At 47.1% G+C, this 21448-nt stretch overlaps 1 protein-coding gene across 2 annotated transcripts in view; it reads left to right on the top strand.

The window, feature by feature from the left end:
- The window catches only part of ALG5 (ALG5 dolichyl-phosphate beta-glucosyltransferase), a 208601-nt gene that overhangs the window by 126830 nt on the left and 60323 nt on the right, over positions 1-21448 (top strand). The window lies entirely within an intron of this gene.

Here is a 21448-nt window from a genome sequence, read left to right as displayed (position 1 = left end):
AATTTAATATTATGTAATAATCAATTAGAAATACAAATAAATATTAGTTATTAAAATGAATTACCTATTCATAATAAATTAACTAATTAATTGTCAATAACAAAAATAAATAACAATTAATAATTAACAGTAAATTAATTATCAATACACAAAGTATTTTTAATATGTAATTAATTACAATTAAATTACTTCCCACCCTATTCCCCTATAAACCCACAATTCGCTACAGAAAATACATTGATACAATTATTGTAATTATCAATTAATAAATGAATACAAATTAATTACCAATTAATAAAAATTAATTAACAATTAACAATAAATAAAAAATCAATACCAATAAATAATTATTTACTTAATTACAATTCAATTACTTCCCACCCTATTCCCCTATAAACCCACAACCGGCTACAGAAAATAAATTAATAAAATCAACATAATTGTCAATTAATCAATTGATAAAAATTATTTAACAATTAAAAATTAATTCACAATTAATTCAAAATAAATACCAATAAATAACAATATTTAATTACAATTGAATTACTTCACACCCTATTCCCCTATAAACCCACAACCCGCTACAGAACTAAAACACACAATTAAATAAAAAATTATGAGTAATTTCTAAAAATGTATATTTAATTTAATATAATTAAATTACTTCCCACTCTATTCCCCTATAAACCCACAACCCGCTACAGAATTAAATTACGCAAAAATAAATAACATAAAATTCATTACTTAAAATAAATCACAAAAGTAATATACACTTTTCACTTATATACTAACATACAAAACACTTTAAAAAATTCGATATTATTAAAAATTCGATATATTTTAATACCTATATTATATACTTCGATATTTTGACTTTCTATATTTTTAAAAATCGATATTAAATTACTTGCCTTCAATTCAATATTTTCACCACTATATTCTGTCCATTCGATATTTTGTCCATTCTATATTTTGACTTTGATATTTTGGTAATTCTATATTTTGAATTCGATATTTTGTCTTGTTACCGTGTTTGGAACATGAACCCGGAGGTATCTGCCCAGGTCTCTAGGCGTGTGAGAATAACCCTCCCCAACACCTTGACGGTGGGGTCAATTAAAGAAATGGGCCAGTAGCAAGCTGGGTCATTCTTGTTACCCTTTTTGTACACTGGTACCACTATGGCCTCTTTCCAAGATGATGGGATGGGACCAGTTATTACTGCTCTAAAGAGACTGGTTAACAGGGGAGTCAAAAGTTGAGGATATATGTATCACTTTATAGGGAAAGGTAGAAGGAACAGTTGAGAAATCTAACACAGAGATGGATACCTAAAACAGAAGAACCTGAAGGAAGGTAGGGAAATTCACCTTCCTACAAGGAGAACCTGCAAAAGGCAGGATGGTGATGAGAATAAGCAGGCGGTAGAACACTGAACTAACTTGCCATATGGAAAAGAAATGTTGCATTGAGGAAGAGCAGGCACAGAGAAAAGCAGAATCGGGACAGGTAAACATGAATTCAAAAAGAGTTATGGAGACTGGTAACAAGGTGATATTAAAACTATTAAATGTTCTTTTGAGCAATGCAGAAACATGGTTTATAAGTAACAGGCTCAGTGTGCAAAATATGACTTTGGTAAAAGCACTGTGAACACAGCCTGGGGGATGGGGTCCCCAGGGCCATAATAGGCCCGCCATAAAAAATTTAAAAAAACAGCCTGAGGGATGAGTTTCCCAGGGGGTAATGAGGCTTGGTGGGGGCACTCGCCCCCCTCTGCTTTTATTTAAATATAATCCCCGGGGGATGGGTTTCCCGAGCCTTTTAGGCTTGGGGAGGGGGGGAACTGCGCAAACCCCTTCTCTTTAAAACAAAAACCTGTGTTTCCGGCATTTTCTATGCTGATTGACCGCTTAACTTACTAAAGGGACCCAACTGTGTTTCCCACCAATTTTGATGGTGCATGTTTGATGCAGAGGAACATGATTACTTCGCCCCCAAACAAAGGAGCACTTGCGTCATAAAATAAGCACTCTTGTTCGGTGAAGATTTAGCTCGACATCTACTCTATACAAGGATGTTGTCACTGATTTCTGTATGAAAATGCTCAAGAAACAATCACATTGCCAAAATTACACACACACAAGGTCATTGGAGACATTACCTCGTGGTCATTTATGCAACTGTGGTGTAGTGTATGCACTAGACAAAACCAAAGGATAAAGTAAAGTTATAGTTGGGTGATAATTCTGGTGTTGGTTACAAAAATAAATTTAAAGAAAACCTTAGAAATGTACTGGAAAAAAGTTTAAAGTAACGTTCTAGTTAGGTAAATATGTCAGTGCCAAAAGTAACGTTTCGAACTAAAAAACAAAACTAGAAATTCCCCAGTCCAAGTTAGCATGGTGGGGACGCAAGTTATAGTTGGCTCTGCTAACTGTAATTGGTTTGCTACTTTTCTGTGATTTTTTTTGTTTGTTTGTTTTTTTTTTGTTTGTTCAAAACGTCCTATCACTGAGATATTCGCCTAACTATAACATAATTTTAACCTTTGGTTTACATATAAAATCACTGAATAAAGTATGTGTCGTCGTGTCCGTAGACTGCATTAGTGATCTTTGCCACAAAGACTTGTGCTTTCCGTAGTAGATTGTTAGTCGTCTTTGGATATTATTTTGGTCCTGTAAGTGAAAATTCTTTAGTATCTCACACAAAAATTGACTCTTGAACAAAGTTTCTTTATAAATACGCATTATTGTGTGCACCCTGGTTAATCTATCCTGCTTTAGTTGTGATCCTTAACCGTCATAACCGGAACAACCAGAGAATGGTTCAGACCTGCATGAAAATCAATCTGAACTGCATATTGTTTTTCTTGCGGCCGGTTTAGGCTCATTCGATTCTTGTGGACTCCTCTATTTCCTGATATCTGATTCAATTGTATATCATTATTCAGACCAGTGACAGAGGTATTAAGATGATAGATCCATCTTTCTTCTTAATATAGGAGTTTAGCTTCTATGTTGAAACAGTCTTCTATTAGTTTATTATTATTATTCATTATTATTAATTAGCATTTATTAAGCGCATGGCTACCCTAAGGCATCCCAACACTATGACAAAGTACTGTAGGTTGAGTTCCATATGCTTTGTCTCCTGAATATGTCTTTATTGACATGGTGACTGTCTTTCTACATCTGATGATGCTTCTGTGTTCTTCTTTCCTGGCGCTTACTTATTCTCATGGTCCTTTCAACATAGCAAAGATTACTGTGACATACAAGGTGTAAATTGTGTTCTTTGACTCACTATTCATTAGATTCTTCAGAGTCCATTTGATGGTGGGACCAAGGTCCAGTTTGTTAGTTTTTTTTGCTAGTGGGCAGGTATTACATCGTCCACAAGGGTAATGACCCATAACCGGGGGAAGGTTCCAAGCTGTGCTTGTAGTGTTCTGATCATTGCTTTTTTGGTCTTATATAGATTAGTTGTCTCTTGGTGATCTTCCGGCTCTAAATTAATACATTACTTTTTCAAGGTTCAGCTTCTGGTGATTATATTCTTTACAAAGTTGGAATAAAGTCTAAAGGCTGTAACAAGGACAAGGACAAGGTAGCTGCTGCTGCGAGAGCGCTTGCGCGTTTTTGCAGTAAAACTGCTGTTTTAAAAACGTTATATATTCTTTTTGTTTGTTTTGGTCATTTTGACCCTTTTTTAAATTGCCCCTTACCTGCACCATAAATTGTGCCCCTTCACCGCCGTTTTGGCGGGTCTGGTCCTGGGGTGGGTGCCTGGTTCGTTTTTGGCGGACATCTTGGAGTGGGGTGAGTGGAGTGAGGCTTTTCCAGCTGACAGCGCTTGAATGCACATGTGACGCCTGGGAACACCTATTTAGGGCGAGTCCCTCCTGCTTTCAGCCCCTGGCAAGGTAGCTGCTGCTGCGAGAGCGCTTGCGCGTTTTTGCAGTAAAACTGCTGTTTTAAAAACGTTATATATTCTTTTTGTTTGTTTTGGTCATTTTGACCCTTTTTTAAATTGCCCCTTACCTGCACCATAAATTGTGCCCCTTCACCACCGTTTTGGCGGGTCTGGTCCTGGGGTGGGTGCCTGGTTCGTTTTTGGCGGACATCTTGGAGTGGGGTGAGTGGAGTGAGGCTTTTCCAGCTGACAGCGCTTGAATGCACATGTGACGCCTGGGAACACCTATTTAGGGCGAGTCCCTCCTGCTTTCAGCCCCTGACAAGGTAGCTGCTGCTGCGAGAGCGCTTGCGCGTTTTTGCAGTAAAACTGCTGTTTTAAAAACGTTATATATTCTTTTTGTTTGTTTTGGTCATTTTGACCCTTTTTTAAATTGCCCCTTACCTGCACCATAAATTGTGCCCCTTCACCGCCGTTTTGGCGGGTCTGGTCCTGGGGTGGGTGCCTGGTTCGTTTTTGGTGGACATCTTGGAGTGGGGTGAGTGGAGTGAGGCTTTTCCAGCTGACAGCGCTTGAATGCACATGTGACGCCTGGGAACACCTATTTAAGGCTCCTCCCCTAGCGCAGCGGGATCGCGCAGCGGGCGTGTCCTCACGTGGCCGGAGTCGTGCCAGAGTCCTGCCCGTCTGCGCCCGTCCGCGCTCGGTTGCGCTGGCTTCGCGGCGATATTTACATCAGGTGCATCTCTAACCATGCTTATGTATACCAGGGATAGTCTCCTGGCATTTAACACCTGTCTGCCTCCCTGCGCCGAAGTCCGCGTTGACCCTTTGTGTGGCCCCCATCGCTGTGCTTGTGGCGGCTAGCTGCTCGAAGCCCCTTCCTGTTTGGGGTCTTGTATAGTGCAGCCTGCCATAAGCAGTAAGGTCTCTTCGCGACATCTCTCCATCTGGAATTTAAACGTCAGATCGGCGGTCAAGCATTATCAGGATATTGCTGATCTTGTGGACAATGACCCCCTGACATCTTTTGTCTGACAGAGACATGGCTGCAAGACACCGATTCTACGGTATTGAATCTGGCGTTCCCCGTTGAGTATTCCATCTACACGCTCAACCGCTCTTCGAGAGGGGGTGGCGTCGCTCTTGCTGTTAAATCGTGCTATTCTTGCGCCTGGAGTGTGCAGAACATCACGGGCTGCGAAAGCGCCGTGTTCAAGGTTGCGGTTACTCCGCATTTTACCTTGTCAGGATTGCTGATTTACCGTCCACCTGGCAGCTCAGTGGCATTTCGAGAGGCTCTCTCTGAGGCGGTTAGTTCACTAGCAGTAGGGTCTACCAATTTTTCTATCATTGGTGACTTGAATCTCCATTTTGACACTTTGTGTCTTTCTTCTGTGGGAGGGATGGTGGCGGACCTTGAGGCCCTTCAATTGTTCCAGCTGGTCTCGGACCCCACTCATAGTGGTGGCCACACTCTGGACCCCTTTTTTTCTAACTTAGAAGGGGTTATAGTGGCCCCCCCTCCTCCTGACCTGGTCAGACCACTCACTCGTGACCATTCACTGTCCTCTTGACGAAGCCCCACTTAAGGTGCCACTGCGAGCCATGCCCAGACGGCGCTGGAGCAAATTAAAGGCGGAAGATCTCCACCGCCTTCTCACTGACGACCCACTGGGTGCAGTGGAGAACGTGTAGTCTGGTTATGACCATTTCTGCGGATGGGTAACCAGGGCCCTCGACTCCCTTATCCCGATGGTTTCCAGTAAGTGTGGCTCCCGCGCCCCCAGTCCCTGGTATGATGGCAATCTGAGGGCTCTGAAAAGTGTCTGCAGACGTGCAGAGAGAGACTGGAGGAAGAGGTATGACAGCAGCAAAAAAAACTTGTATATGGCTGCGGTCAAGTCTTATCACCGCGCGGTTTGTAGAACCTGGGCTGAATACTACGCTCTGGAGTTTCGCAATAGTGGGAATCCTGTTAAAACCATCTTTAAGGCCCTTACAGACCTTGTGGCAAGGAAGCTGGCCGGTAACTCCATCAGCTCCAATACTCATTGTGAAGCGCTGGCGGCTTTCTTCCTGGAGAAGGTCTAGACCATATATAGGGCCTTCCCCTCCTCCACTGCACAAACCAGTATGGGGCCTCCCATCCGGTTGGATCAGGTGGTGCTAGACTCTCTCCCCTCTCTCTCTTTGGAGTCTTACACGGCCTTGGCTCTCCGAGTTAAGTCGGGGTCGCCGGACGACCCGCTCAAGCCACCTATGTTCAGAGACCAGGTTTTTGCTCGCCCGGTTTGCGACTTAATCAACACGTCGCTATCATCAGGCCAGGTGCCTTTGAAATGGAAGCATGCGGTAGTAATGCCCATTTTGAAAAAAACATCTCTCGACCCTACAAAATCGGAGAACTACCGCCCGATTTCGCTTCTCCCGTGGCCCGCCAAACTCGCGGAGGCGCATGTCAACACCGCCCTCACTGGTCATCTGTCGCGTGCCAACATTCTGGACGACACCCAGAATGGTTTTCGGGCTGGCCACAGTACGGAGACAGCACTGTTATCTATGGTCGAGCACCTTCGGGTAGTTCTGGATGCAGGTCAAACGGCGGCGCTTGTTTTGTTAGACCTAAGCGCCGCCTTTGACACGGTCTCTCATGACATTCTCCTGCAACGTCTTGAGGAGATAGGGGTGATCGGCACTGCACACCAGTGGTTCCGTTCGTTTCTCAGGGATCGTTCCTTCTGTGTGGCGTCCCCGCCCTACCAGTCCAAATGTCATCCTCTGTCTCTTGGGGTCCCACAGGGTTCCTCACTGAGCCCCACGTTGTTTAACATCTACGTGAGGCCGCTGGCTGAGGTTGTGAAGCTCTGTGGTATGACCATGGTGTCGTACGCAGATGACACCCAGCTAGCGGTCACGATCAGCGGGGACTCTGGGGTGGATGCCCCAAGATTCAGAGAAGGACTCAGGGCGGTGGCTGGTTGGATGACGTCCAACTGTCTCCAACTAAACGCCAAAAAAACGGAGGTGATGATCTTCGGGAAGCGGACGGACCTATGGGGAGATACTTGGTGGCCCTCTGAGCTGGGGCCGACCCCCACTCCGGTTGCGGAGATCAAAAACCTTGGTGTTTGGCTGGACCCTTCCCTCAACTTCGTTGGCCACACCAAAAGGACGGCGGCTTGCTGCTTTGGCATCCTGCGCAATCTGCGCCCTGCCCTTAAATACTTCGATGCCGCAACTCGTCAATTGGTGGTGCAAGCAACGGTTTTGGCGCGGTTGGACTATGCCAGCTCCCTTTTTATAGGATTAAACCAGGCTGAGTTAACCCGACTTCAAAGAGTGCAGAACGCTGCGGCCAGAGCGATCGTAGGTCTTCCTAGGTTTTGCTCGGCCGGTCCATCTTTGCGAGCCTTGCATTGGTTACCCGTTAGGCAGCGGATCCACTTTAAAGTTTTGTGCCTTTCCTTCAAAATTCTGAAAGGCCTATCACCTCCCTTACTGCACCAACTCTTGCGCCCTTACATCCCGGGCCGCACTCTGCGCTCGCTAGACCAAGAATTAGCGGTAGCCCCTCGGTTCAAACTCAGTCGGGTGGGGGGTCTCTCTTTTTTTCACTGCCTTATGTATCTAAGGAAGGGGTTTGAAAGAAACATGGGCTTTTTCTTTTGAAGTTGTGTACTTACAGGCAGGCCACACTCAAAGCAAATGTGGTGCCCTTGCTTGCAGGTAGAAGTCATCATCAAATCTGAAATAGTTGCTTGTGAGAGCCATATAGGTGGAAATAGTATAAACTTGATAGCAGTGATAGATTTCCATTGAGCATCTCCAAGGTAAGGTCTCTAAGGCTCTCAATGATGCTGGTGTATTAAGCCTCCATATCCATTAACAAGAGGATCTCTTTGGGAGGATCATATTCCATTTCCTCCAGGATATTGGCCATTCCAAATTTCTTTAGTATCTTTCACATAAGACTACATTCTCAGAAGCAAAGGATTTAAAAAATTGATTTTGAATTTTGTGAAAATATCTAAAACCGATCCTATACCAGACACGATTGGTCTGCTCGGGTGAGGGTGCTTGTTTTTGTTGCTTTTTGTAGTATAAAAAAGTAAGACACCATGAGATTTCTTTCATATTAAAACTCAGCCTCATGTTTGGTAATCCATCTGTTTTCTTCTGCTCTATTTATCATTGGTTTGCTGTCCTTTAAAATGTCACTGGTCGGGTCTTTGCGAAGTTTTTTGCAGTTACTGGTGTCACCTAGAAGTTTTAAACTTTCATCTCCATTCTTTTCTTTTGCCATTACCACAATTATTTTACCTTGATCAACTGGTTTTATTATAATAAACTGTAAAGAAGGCAAATCAGTTAGTGCCATATTTTCATCTCTGCGCAGGTTATAGTAGGTGCAAATCTCTTTGTTATTCAGTTTGTCAATGTCTCTTGCTGCTGCCTCCTCAAAGGCAAGTACTTCATGAGGCATGGTGCTGATGGGGGGGATTTAAACCCGAACTTCTTTCTCAATGCCGTGATCTATTCCTTTTCTTCAAACGAGGTAGTACTGTTAGCAAAAAATAATTTCAATCTGGTTTGCCAGAAAAACTTGAGGATTTCCATTCTCAAGTTGAATATATCCAGTTAGCATCTTGGCTCAAAACGTAACCCTTTATTGTGTGTCACTGAAGTTATGTTACCTCAGGTTTATTACTGCATCTGTTGATTGCTGGTGCCTGGTTGTGGAGATGGTTCCATTTACTAATGTTGCTAAAGGTAGTCCCATTGTACATTTTGGCCTCTCTTTCTTCCATGTCCCCTTCAGCTGCCTCTGCCTGAAAAAGGTATAGTTGTCTGGAACCTCTGAAAATTCGGTGGTGCAGGTGGTTGAGGTTATGGGTTCCATCTGCCTATAGACTGTTTATTGTGGGGGTCCTTATGGACATCGGAACTGTTGTCCTCTGTGGTATTGGCTGTTTTTCCGGCGGATTTCATTTTCAAAAAGTCACTTCAATCTGAATATGAAGATATGCTCTCAGTCAGTGGGATGTCTGTTGTTCCTGCCAGTGCTAGTTATCTGCCTTCGAGTAGGGAACAGTATAATTTATGGAGACTCTTTTCAGATCTTTTTGGATTTTTTTGCATTTTCAAACTAGTCCGAAAATCTCTAAATTCTGCAACTGTTTTGTTAGTTTCACCCTGTTTCTTTTTGAAGACACTAACCAACACGAGTCTTCAGTGCAGCTGCACTTACTTTGGTTTTTACTAGCAGTGCTTCCAACAGTTTTTTTACTGTTTGGATTACTCACACTAACCAGTCCCTAGTGCACTTCCAGGCTGTGAAGGGCCAATTCTTCCTAAATTTTGCATCCTCCAAGAATATGCCTGGTTCATTCCTCACTATTAAACCTCTGGGGGCTGCATTTCCCCAGAGATATTCCGTCATGAATTCTCCATGGAGTTTTTACTCGAGTTTTCTTTAGTTCTGTCAAAGACTCCCAGTCACAAGGTGGTGCTGAAAGAATGGATGAGATTACTTCATCGTCAAAGAATAAACTCGCCACCATTTTTTTAAACCCGGGTGCTTGGTGAGTCAAACACTTTTAATTGACAAGATAATTCCCTGATTACTTCTCAGAGCCACACAGCTCTACACATGTCAATACACAACCGTAGAGGAAGAGGAAACTACTAGGGCACAGCCTCCTAGTTGCCACATATGTACACATTTAGTACCCTGGCAGGTAGTTTAAGCTGATATAGGAGTGACAAGGGAAAGAGACTATTAGGCAGAATTTAAACTATTTTGAAAAGGCTGCCTCACCCACAAGTTATCATGGCGTGTTTCATTATAGATGTGCTAACCACACCAGAGTAAGTAAATATCACTCTGGTGGACTCAACCTGTGGAGGGGGTTTCCTAGATAAGTGTCAAATTTTTAAGACCTGTCCCTTTGCTTGTCATCCAGTTGCTATATTAATTAATATAGGTCCTAATGAAACTCTGGCATTAAACTGTCTTAACTGCCGTTCGTCCTGTATGTCCATTGGCTTGCACAACTTTCTGGGGGCTTCCTGGCTGCCACCCCCATATTTCATATAACCACATTAGATAGTGTTACGATAACAAGGGTCCTGGAAAATAGCGTGCTGACTCCTACAGTGCCATCTGTGAATAATTGAAGAATTCAACCTGTTTCCACAATATTTGCCACACTGAGTTACTAATGATTGGTCTACTGAATTTCTATTTTTTTAACATCCGACACCAAGCTGAAAAATAGGCAGCATGCCAGTAAAGGGTCACTAATTCAAATATGCAACTGAGTCCCCCATTTCAATAGCAGAGCCTCATGTCTTTATTTCAGCAGTGATCACGCCCAAATTATAAGGCACAATAGTCCGGGTGGTAGCCCCACCTAAGGCAAAAAACGATTCACATAAAGATTATCTATCATTAAGTTGAGGTCGATGCTTTATCTTTCTTCCTCAGACAGTGTGAGACTACAGGGGAACCTGATCCTGCACTATTGAATCCACCCTAATTTAGCGTAAGTGTACCAAAATCACAATTGCCAATGCAACACAGGCATGACCAGGTGCGAGAAGGGATACAGCCACAATTTCAGGTTGTTTTCAAAGGTTCCCAAACTAATAAAGGAAAAATCTTTTGGGTATAAACTTGAGATATATTTATCTGGACTGCTGCACTATTCCTGTTGTATTCACCTACTCTGGTGTGGTTAGGACGCCTATGATGAAGCGTGCCATGAGACGTTTTGGATGAAGCGACCTTTCCAAAATCTTTCAGAACCTGCTGGATAGTCTCTTTCCCTTGCCACTCCTACATTAGCTTCAACTGGGTAAGCTACTTCTGCCAGAGTTGTAGATGTGTGCATATGTGATAACTAGGAGGGTGTGCCCTAGTAATTGTCTTCTTCCTCTTCGTTTTTGTTTTGTTGGTCGGTCAAGTTCCCATTGGCAGGTTTCAACTCCTCTCGTCTTCCTCAAGATGTTTTAGCAATAGTGAAGATTTTTTAGGCCAAAAGTCTACAGTGCACAGACATGTGTAGACAAATATTCTCTTTTAACGATCTGTTGGTGCCACACTTCTCTATAAGCCTTTGAGTCCACTTCTAAAACACTTGTTTACTGCTTCTGATCAGACTGATACTTCACTTTTCAGCATATCTACAAGATTCACCTTACAGTACACAGAATAAGGACTCTCATTCTTAGTGCTGAAGGGTTCTATTGAGCGGTTACATTGAGAAGGAACTTGTGGAAGCGAACCCTGTAGACATTCAATAGGCATGAGTGTCCAAGACCAACCATAAAGCCAGAAGCAATACTGTGGTTACAGGCTGTGTTTCCGTAATGACCTATCATAAACGTGTGTAAGAAACCGTAAACTATGCATAAATTTAGATGCTAACATGTATATTCTGTCGTGGCTTTTGGTGCTGCATCTTTCCTCTGTATTGCTGCTTCTGCTCTGTCTATATTTACCCCTGTTGTATCTTCAACCGACAGTTCAGCTTCTCTAGAAAAGTGTACTCTGCTTTCACAACCCTTAAGGGAATTGCACATGTGCACTTATAGTCCCCCACCTCAAATTGGCCCAAGTAAAGGCGGCTCGCTAGACTCAAGTGCTGTTCATGTCCCCCTGCTTATTCCTACTAGTGCCACTGATAAAGTGCACTAGAAGTGATAGGGGTCAGTTCTGCAGCTTTCCTTCCAATGGCCAAAATAAAGACTGCAAAAGAAAGCTAATACAGATTCTGTCTCAGAAATGGTATCTGAGGCTAAAGACTCCCTCCAAGGGATATGGAATTTTGGGTCCATTGGAATTATTGCAGAAGAAATGTTCAGAGTGGGTAACATGGGAGGATTAACCTTTTTTTCCAGTTCTTTAATGATTTTCCTCTACGGATGACCAGCAGGTATTCTGCCATCCTGGAGGAAATGTCGGATTTGTGCCGCACACATGAGAAACACTTGTTTCCAAGTTTGGTAGAATAAATGGCAGCTTTGGGATCCTTCATTAAAAGGTCTCAGAATGAACTGATGAATTTACAGAGTGGCAAGTTGGGTTGGACAATTGTGCTGAATCCTTTCAGTTTGTTTCTTCTCAGTCTGGAGATGTTAACTCTTTAGGGACGAAGACACGAGACTCCGAATTAAGGGAATTTGGGAATAATTGCCAGAGATTCATTGCCAAATTGCTCTCTGGAGCGTTTCCTGAAATTGTACTTGTGATTTTGACAAAGATCCAGCGACCTATCGGTTTGTGAAACGCAATCCTGAGAACAAGAATGTTTCATCTATATTATGTTACTTTGAGAGCTGTCTTCGCTATGAGCTTTTGGCCAGTAACATGCATTAGTAACTTACACCCTAATCGACTTAGAACGCATGTATTTTTCTTCCTTTTTGCTAGGCCAGACATAGCAGAGAATCTTCAACAGCCTCGTGGCAAGCTAAAAATGTGTTGAATCTTTCCAGAAATTTGGGTTCAAAAGTGTACCTTCAGAACACTTTACAATTTTAAATCAACTGAGGAACACCACATGTATTTTTCTTTTCTGCTCAGGTGTCCTGAAATTAGATTTTTGCAATTTGCATAGCAAAACCACAAATCGAAGGCCTGTCCGAATTTCAAGATTATTCATCCGAAGGCTATCAGTGAGCAGGCCGTAAATCCCTGGCCACTCGACAATGAATGACTAAGCACCGCTCCAGATCCCGTTAACAATGATGGTCCCAGAACTGCTCACGAGCCATTCACATCGCACATTGTTGTGCTCCAAGACTTCATCAGGTAAGTCCAAAAAAAAGAACCAGAAGAAGTTGAAGTTTTCTTCTTATGCGCGCCAGTCCAAGTCATCGGATGAGGCGTGGGAATGGCTCCACAAATTGAGGCACCGCTCCTGTGTCATCCCTGTGAAGCCAGAGCCTGGGGCCACTCCACGTCTCTGAGTTTTCCAGAGCCAAAGCAACTGAGGAGTTCTTTGTTTTGGGCACAGTTAAAGAGTACCTTTTGGCCATCTCCGCATTCTTACGGTTACCGGACCAACCTGCCCTGTTCATGTTACTTGTTGTGACACATTTTTTAAAAGGTTTACAACCTGTTTCCCCTACAGCTTTTATTGTACCCCAATGGGACCTTAATTTGGTCCTCTCATTCCTCTTGTGTTCCTCCTATGAACCCATGCAAAGTTCTCCTCTCAGACTGCTCACCATCAAAACTGTCTTCTTGGAGTCAATAACTTCGGCAAAAGTGCTGGGGTGCTCAAGGCACTCTCTATACATCCTCTCTTCACCAATTTCTTTCCAGATACACTGGTTATTCATACCCGTGCTTCATTTCTGCCAAAAGTAGTAACTCCTTTCAAGTTGGTCAAAATATCACCCTGACGACTTTTTTTGCTTTAGTTCACCCTTCTAAGGAAGAGAAAAGAAAGACCTGCTGCCTGTATCCAAAAAGATTAAAGAACATTGAGCAACCCAAAATACCCTTGAGGGCTTGGGTGATTAAGTAGAGGGGTATAGTTGCCTTCAAGGGAGTTTGTTTTAACGACAATTGGTGATTCAAATTAACTTTATAGGATAAGTTAATGATCCTTACAGGAAATTAATTTCATTAAAATCTGATTATTGATTATATATAACCACAACTTATCACAACACATACATAATACATAAACAACAAACACAAGAGGTGTATAAGAAAAATCGAATTTATCAAGTGGTAAAAAGGTTATTGATTACATATACAGATATAAATAATTCAAAATTGATTAAGTCTGCAGGTACAAGGAAGATATTTTAATGAGTGACTCTACAAATCCTAAAATCACCTATCCAAAATCTAAGTAAGTAGAACAGAGCAAGGATGAGGCGCTGGTCGACATTTCCGTCTCCTAGATAACACTTTCTGAGACCATCTTCAGGACTGGTGTCAATTGTATACTGTATTAATCATATGTAATCTCAATTCAGCTGCTGGAAATCATGGATTTCTAATACGACCACAAATGTCATGTGAGGAAGAGATTGTGCAGCTGCTCCTAATATCGGAGAAAACCGACCCCGTGAGTAATTCGGGTTGAATAGCAGCAATTGCAGAGGCTGGACAACGGTGATCTATAAGTCCGTATTAGACACGCGTTGATAAAAAATTGCGTTGCGCTGTTGCAGGGTTTCACAGAATGGAAATTAACAATTTAAAGATCTCGATCCTTAAAGGCCGGGTGAAATCATGGGAACCTTCCAGTGTTTGATGTAATTCTCAAGTATCTCTGTGTGGCAGGCAGTGAAAATCCAAGCAACTGACTGGAGGCGAATCCAAAAAGAGCATTGTCATTGTACATTGATCATACTGAAGATATAAGGGTGGTCCATTGACTCCGAGTTCTCGTTCTGAATATCTGTTAGACAGCCACGTGGGCAGCACTTCAAACATATATCAAGCCCTGCTGCCTACACAGTCCGGTCCGGCTTGATGAGCATTTCACCCATTCGGTCCTCCAGTCTAATCAGTTTGCTGGCCCTCTTCCGTGAGGTAATGCTTGGGTATTTATTCTAAGGTAAGAAATCGGCAGTCAAAAATCTCTATCAAAGGAACAAGTTACTTACTTTTGATAACGCCTTATCTGGTAGAGACTACATCTAACCACAGATTACTTACCAAACGTCCCATTCTCTGCGCTTTGCAAACTGCGATTTTTTTCATCTCAAGCGGTCCTTAAGGACTTCGCTTTTGGCATACTAGGCATGATTCCTCAGTGTGTTTCTGTGCTACTGGTATGGAAGGTAGTCACAAACTAAGGTCAGCACATTGGGGTGGCACCTACATCGAGACCATGCACATCACTTCTGGCTTGGTTGACACCTATGACACTGAGCTGATTGGTGCCACCTACTGGCACGCAGAGGTACTGCTTGAAACGTTTTGGGATCCAGCTTGAAGGCCTGGGGGATATTCTAAGGTAAGGAACCTGCAGCTATATAATCTCTACCAGATAAAGCATTATCAAAGGTAAGTAACTTGTCCATTTCTGCTAAAATGTATTTGTAAGATCGATGTTGGTCTGGTTGATTATGGATTTGGTGTCTCTGCAACTTTGCCAACCATATAACTTTGCTACTGTGTTGTGTGCATGATGGTGAGGGAGTTTCTCTGTAACACGTGTTTTTTGAGTAGCACCGTTTGTAGGTGAAATTGGAAAATTTCTTTTTAACTTTGTGAATCAATTTATATATGGTAGGAAAACCTCTCTTAAGGGAACACCTACCGATACTTGTTATGTTAGTTGCGTTTGTATCGCATCACATCTTCAACCTTTAATACGGCACTGATTTGCTAATCGGTGTCTGTTTTTTGAATGATCTGTTTGCTGGTATTTATAAAGTGAGAAATATTGTCATGCAAAGTGTGCATGACTATTTGGCCGGCCCAAGACAGCCGGCAAAACATAATGTGCACTTGAGTGTGCAAACCAAACCTCCCCCTGTGCCATCAGCTCCTCTCTAACCCTGACCCGAGCCTACAAAAAATAAAATGATAATAACAACGTTATCATTTTATTTTTTCTACTCTGAAAGTGGTTGGGCGACGCTCCATCGCCTTTGCCAAGGAGCCGCCCCTGTCATGCTGAACAGAGTGGAGAGTGATTAGGAGAAAAGAAAGAAGAGAAAAAACACAAGGACTGGAATATCCCAATCTCCTTGTTCTAATTTTGCCTTCTTGCCAGCACGTGCAGCTTTACGACCACTGGTCGCACTCACCCATCCCACTGAGACTATACCACCGATATAAAATAAGAAATGGTTGGATGGTCCAATGCAACTCTATTCTTCACTCGTTTCGCCCTATGCAAATCTCCGTCCCCATAGTATATCACTATTGGACAATAGGGCACATCTATCCTTACGCGGCCTCCACAAGGAGAGCAGTGCTTAATATGTGCCCTTTGCTTGTTTATGACAGTCCAACACATACTGGGGCTATCTGACTATTTATGAGCACAGGAACACCTTTCATATGGCCAGGCAATCAAAATATTCAATGTGGTTTTAGATTAAAAAAACTGCTTTTATCGATGAAGAGCAGGTCTTCAGTCCCCCTTGACACTCTCAACTGTGATCCTCCTCGCCGTCTTTCCTCTCACCCCCTCCACCTCTAAAGTTGATCTCCAGGAGCAAGGCCTCTGTCCTACGAGATGTCTGGGGACAGTTCCTAGTTAGTCTTTTATTCTGGAGGGGTCTGCGTTTTCAGGACGCGTATAGGTGTGCTGCTGCGTTCTCTGTACAATGAGCCCCAGATTACCACTCAGTCGTATCTGCTGCCACTGTGGTCACAGGTGCCACCCGCTCAAGCTTTCAGCCTGAGCATGCTCCCCTACAGCCAGAGGTTCAGGTGGGTAGGGTCACTAGGTGGTACAATTTTGAGTACTGTATCCGTGCCTCCCCCACCAATCAGAAAGCTAGTCCCGTTTCTGCTATAACAATTAATGTTTTCTCAGCATCTTAGTGGTTAATTCAGTATCTGAAAGAAACACGTTAGTGTTAGATTCCTTACCTTAGAATATCCCCAGGCGTCAGTCTGGATCCGGAAACTTTGCGTAGCAGTACCCCTGCGCGTCGGTAGGCGTCGTCTGCAGGCGTCCCCTGCGGCTCCGCGTCCGTCGTCGGCGTCGTGCGCCGTGATGACGTCGCTGGAGTATATAGACGCCGCCTCCGCGCGCTGACGTCAGTTCTTCTTTTTTCCGCGCCAGCAAGCGCAGATCCGAAGAGCAGTACTCCGGTCTTTTGACCAACTTTGTTCAACTCTATAACTCTTTTTGTGCCTGGTAGGATGCCCGGTTTTAAGAATTGTGACTGGTGTGACCGCACGATGTCGGTCACGGACCATCACCGACTCTGTCTCCGGTGCCTGGGCCCCGACCACGACGTGGACGCCTGCGTCGACTGCCGGGCCCTCACTAACAAGGCTAGACGGGAGCGGTCCCGCAAGCTGCTTGAGCTCCGGGTGTCGGCCCCGCGTCAGGAGAGGTCTCGGTCCGGCCGGAGGTCCAGGGAGCGTTCGAGGGAGCGGTCGCGGAGCCGCGCCGAGCGCTCCGGAAGTCGTCACCATTCGTCGGGCTCATCCGGTAAGAAACACAAGAAGTCGGGGCGTCGTCATCGTACCCCCGACTCCCCCCGACGCTCGCGTCGAGACGCGGCCGGGGGTTCGGGTGACCCCAACTCCGCGGCTCCGCGTGAGTCGCCGGCGCGGCCTGCCCCATACCCTCCGGTCCCTGGGCACGGCGCGACGCCTGAGGAGATTGAGGCGTTCCTCATGGCCATGAGAGCGCTCAGTTCTCCGACGGGGCCTACGGCGCCTTCGGGCCCAGTGCTACCGTCCGGGGGCCCTGGCGGGTCGGGTGTCCCTGGCTCGACGCCATCGGGTGCTCCGGGCCCGGTGCCGCCGACGGCTCCGACCCCGGCGCCGCAAGGGCCTTCGGGGTCGACGGCGGCTGGCCTGCCGGCTGGTCCGGCGCCGATTCCATCGGGGTTGCCCCCGACGCCGCCCCCGCGCGGCGCCGGTTCTCCTGTGCCGGCTTCGGCCGGCGCCGGGGGTCCGGCGCCGGCTCCGGGCGGCGCCGTCCCCATACCCTCCCCGAATCCGGACGCGGAGTCGGACCGGCGTCGATCGACGCCGGGTTCGACGCTGATGGGGCCTGTGAACCCCGAGGAGCCGGTCTACATCGTTGACTCCGAGTATGGAGATGATGAAGAATACGGGGAAGGTTGGGAGGGGTCTGAGGACCCTCTGTCACGTGAGTGCCAGTATGACCCGGACTGGACAGGTGATTTGGGGGATGCCAGTGGTCTGGACGATTCTCCTAACCCTGGTTTTGTCTCTCCTCCTTCTGTGGAGTCGGTGGAGGGAGCTGCATACTCAGTGGTGCTGATGAGGGCTGCCAAGGCCTTACACCTTGAGCTCCCTGTCGCGGCCGTGAGGCCTAACATCCTCACTGAGGTCTTCAAACCGCAGTCATGCCCACAGGAGCCTCTGCTGCCGTTTAACGAAGCCTTGTCAGACGTTCTGTTGGGCACGTGGTCCAGGCCCGCTTCAGGTTCGCCTGTTGATCGGAACGTGGCCAGGCGCCACCGTCCTTGTCCGGACGACCCCAAATTCCTGTCCGCCCATCCCACTCCCGAGAGTCTGGTGATCCAGGCCTCTACCTCCCAGTCCGCACTCCCGTCGGCCCCGCCCGATCGGGAATCCAAGAGGTATGACCAATATGGCAAGAAGGTCTTCTCGTCCCTGAGTCTGGGACTGCGGTCTTGCAACACCGCATGCCTCTTGGGCCGCTACACCCACTCTGTGTGGGACACGGTCGCGGAAGTGCTGCCAGAATGCCCCATGGAGGTGCGGGCGAAGCTCGGCAAGGCTGTGGCTGAGGGCCGAGACGCAGCTAAATATTCAATACGGTGTGGTCTTGATACGACCGACTCGCTGGGCAGAGCTATGTCAACGACGGTGGCGATTCGTCGCCACGCCTGGCTGAGATCCGCCAACTTTTCGGCCGATGTCCAAAATGCCTTGATGGACATGCCGTTCGATGGCTGTCGCCTCTTTGGTGACAAGGCGGACCACGCGCTGGAACGCTTCAAGGACTCCAGGGTCACGGCCAAGTCCTTGGGTCTTTCGACCCAGCGCCAGCAAACGGGTTCGTTTCACTCCTTTCGTGGCCAAGGAAGGGGCGTCCCCACACGTGCTGCCAGCCACGCACCGCAACAATCCTTTCAACGCGGTGGCGGCCGTGGAAACCGCCGTGGCGGCGGTCGGGGTCAACGGCGGGGTCAGACCACACCTACCCCCGCAGCATCTGCCTCCAAATCCTCCTAGTCCGTGCTTTCGGCCCCATGTGACGCCAGTGGGTGGCAGGGTTCGCCATCACCACGCTCACTGGCGCACAATCACGTCGGACAGGTGGGTGCTGCTGCTCGTCCGAAGGGGCTACTCCCTCCCCTTCGAGACCACTCCTCCAGCCATGCCACCGCAGAACCACCGTGTGTCGGGGGACCACTTGACACTTCTGCAGGAGGAAGTTACGGCCCTCTTGGCCAAGGGGGCCATCGAGCGCGTTCCTGGGCCAGAAGTAGGGCTTGGTTGCTATTCCCACTACTTTCTGGTACCCAAGAAGGACAAGGGGGGCCTACGTCCTATCTTGGATCTAAGGAACGTCAACGGCTTCCTCTGGAAGGAGAAGTTCAAGATGTTGACGTTAGCTCAGGTCTTGGCTGCTCTAGACCCACAAGACTGGATGGTAGCGTTGGACTTGCAGGATGCCTATTTTCACATCCCCGTCCTGCCGGCCCACCGGCGTTACCTGCGGTTCACGGTAGGCCAGGAGCACTTTCAGTTTATCGTGCTTCCCTTCGGCCTTACCAGCGCCCCACGGGTGTTCACAAAGGTGATGGCGGTGGTCGCAGCCCATCTGCGCAGGTTGGGGGTTTCAGTCTTCCCCTACCTAGACGACTGGTTGTTGAAGGCGGGCTCGCCCCAGACAGTCGTCCACCACCTTCAGATGACGGCAGACCTCTTGCACGACCTGGGGTTCTCCATCAATGTGCCGAAATCACACCAGAGTCCCTCTCAAAAGCTCCTTTTCATCGGAGCGGTTCTGGACTCGGCGCAGTTTCGGGTTTATCCTCCGGAACGGCGGGTCCGGGATATTCAGGCTTTGATTCCCATCTTTCAGCCGCTATCCCGGGTTTCGGTCAGGTTGACGCTGCGGCTGCTGGGACTGATGGCTTCCTGCATCCTTCTGGTGCATCACGCCCGGTGGCGGATGCGGGCTCTGCAGTGGGACCTGAAGTTTCAGTGGGCCCAGCATCAGGGCAACTTGTCCGACCACGTCCTGATCTCGGAGGGCGCTGCGAGACAACTGCAGTGGTGGCTTACGGACCGCGATTGGGTCAGAGGCAGATCCCTCTCCCTTCCCCAACCGGAGCACGTTGTCGTGGCGGACGCGTCCCTCCAGGGCTGGGGTGGCCACTTGGGAGAGGCAGAGATCAGAGGCATCTGGTCTCCGGCGGAGTCCCGGCTCCATATCAACCTGTTGGAGCTGCGGGCGATTCGTCTGGCACTGAAGGCATTCCTCCCCTTTGTCAACGGGAGTGTGGTGCAGGTGTTCACCGACAACACCACCGCCATGTGGTACTGCAACAAACAGGGCGGAGTGAGGTCGTGGACCCTTTGCCAGGAGGCTCTGCGCCTCTGGCAATGGCTGGAACGTCAGGGCGTGACTCTGACGGTTCAACACCTGGCAGGTTCTCTGAACGCCAGGGCGGACGAACTCAGCCGTCGGTGCTCGATGGATCACGAATGGCGTCTGAACTCGGACGTGGCGCAAGGCATCTTTCTGCGATGGGGAGAGCCTTGGTTAGATCTATTCGCCACAGAAGAGAACGCGCAATGTCATCAGTTCTGCGCGTTGGAGTTTCCAAGACGGCACTCGCACGGCGACGCCTTTCGGCGCGAGTGGAGTTGCGGTCTGTTATAAGCCTTTCCGCCTATACCACTTCTGCCCAGAGTGCTGAAGAAGATCAGGCGCGACCGGGCCCAAGTTATCCTTGTGGCTCCGGACTGGGCTCGAAGGTACTGGTATCCCGAGCTACTCAGCATGTCAGTCGGTCCCCCGATCCGCCTGCCCCTTCAGGAGGACCTTCTGTCGCAGCAGCAGGGGACGGTCCTCCACCCGAACCTGTCCAGTCTCCACCTCCATGCTTGGAGATTGAGCGGCGGCAGTTGAGGCCATTTGACTTGCCTCCTGAAGACTGTGATGTAATTCTGGCAGCCAGGCGTCCCTCCACTAAGTCGGTATACGCCTGTCGGTGGAACAGATTTGTGGCATGGTGCACAGCAAAGGCTGTGGATCCTCTTTCTGCCCCTCTTTCAGAGGTTCTTCTGTTTCTTCTTTCTCTTGCCCAGCAGGGCTCTGCACTGGGCACTATCAAGGGCTACCTTTCTGCCCTTTCAGCCTTTCTGAGGCTTCCTGATCAGCCTTCTTTGTTCAAGTCCCCGATTGTAACGAGATTCTTGAAGGGCATCACACACATGTATCCACCTGTTCCGTTCGTGATGCCTCAGTGGGACTTGAACCTGGTTCTTACCTTTCTGATGTGTGCTCCCTTTGAGCCCCTTCATTCTTGCCCTCTTCGTCTCCTGACTTTGAAGACGGCTTTCCTGGTTGCCATCACCTCTGCCAGGAGAGTGAGTGAGCTCCAAGCTCTTTCTGTCCAACCTCCTTTCCTGTCCATTCATCCTGACAAGGTGGTTCTGAGGACTAGACCTTCTTTCCTGCCCAAAGTAGTTTCTGCTTTTCACATCGGGCAGTCCATCACCCTCCCTTCCTTCTTCCCGCCTCCGCATCCTTCAAAGGATGAAGAGCGGCTCCATCGTCTGGACCCAAAACGTGCCCTTTCATTTTATATGGATCGCACACGCCAGTTCCGGGTGGATGACCAACTGTTTGTT

Source organism: Lissotriton vulgaris, chromosome 8 (assembly GCF_964263255.1).
Source record: "Lissotriton vulgaris chromosome 8, aLisVul1.2, whole genome shotgun sequence".
Taxonomy (NCBI): Eukaryota; Metazoa; Chordata; class Amphibia; order Caudata; family Salamandridae; genus Lissotriton; species Lissotriton vulgaris.
This window is presented reverse-complemented; position numbering and strand designations above follow the sequence as displayed.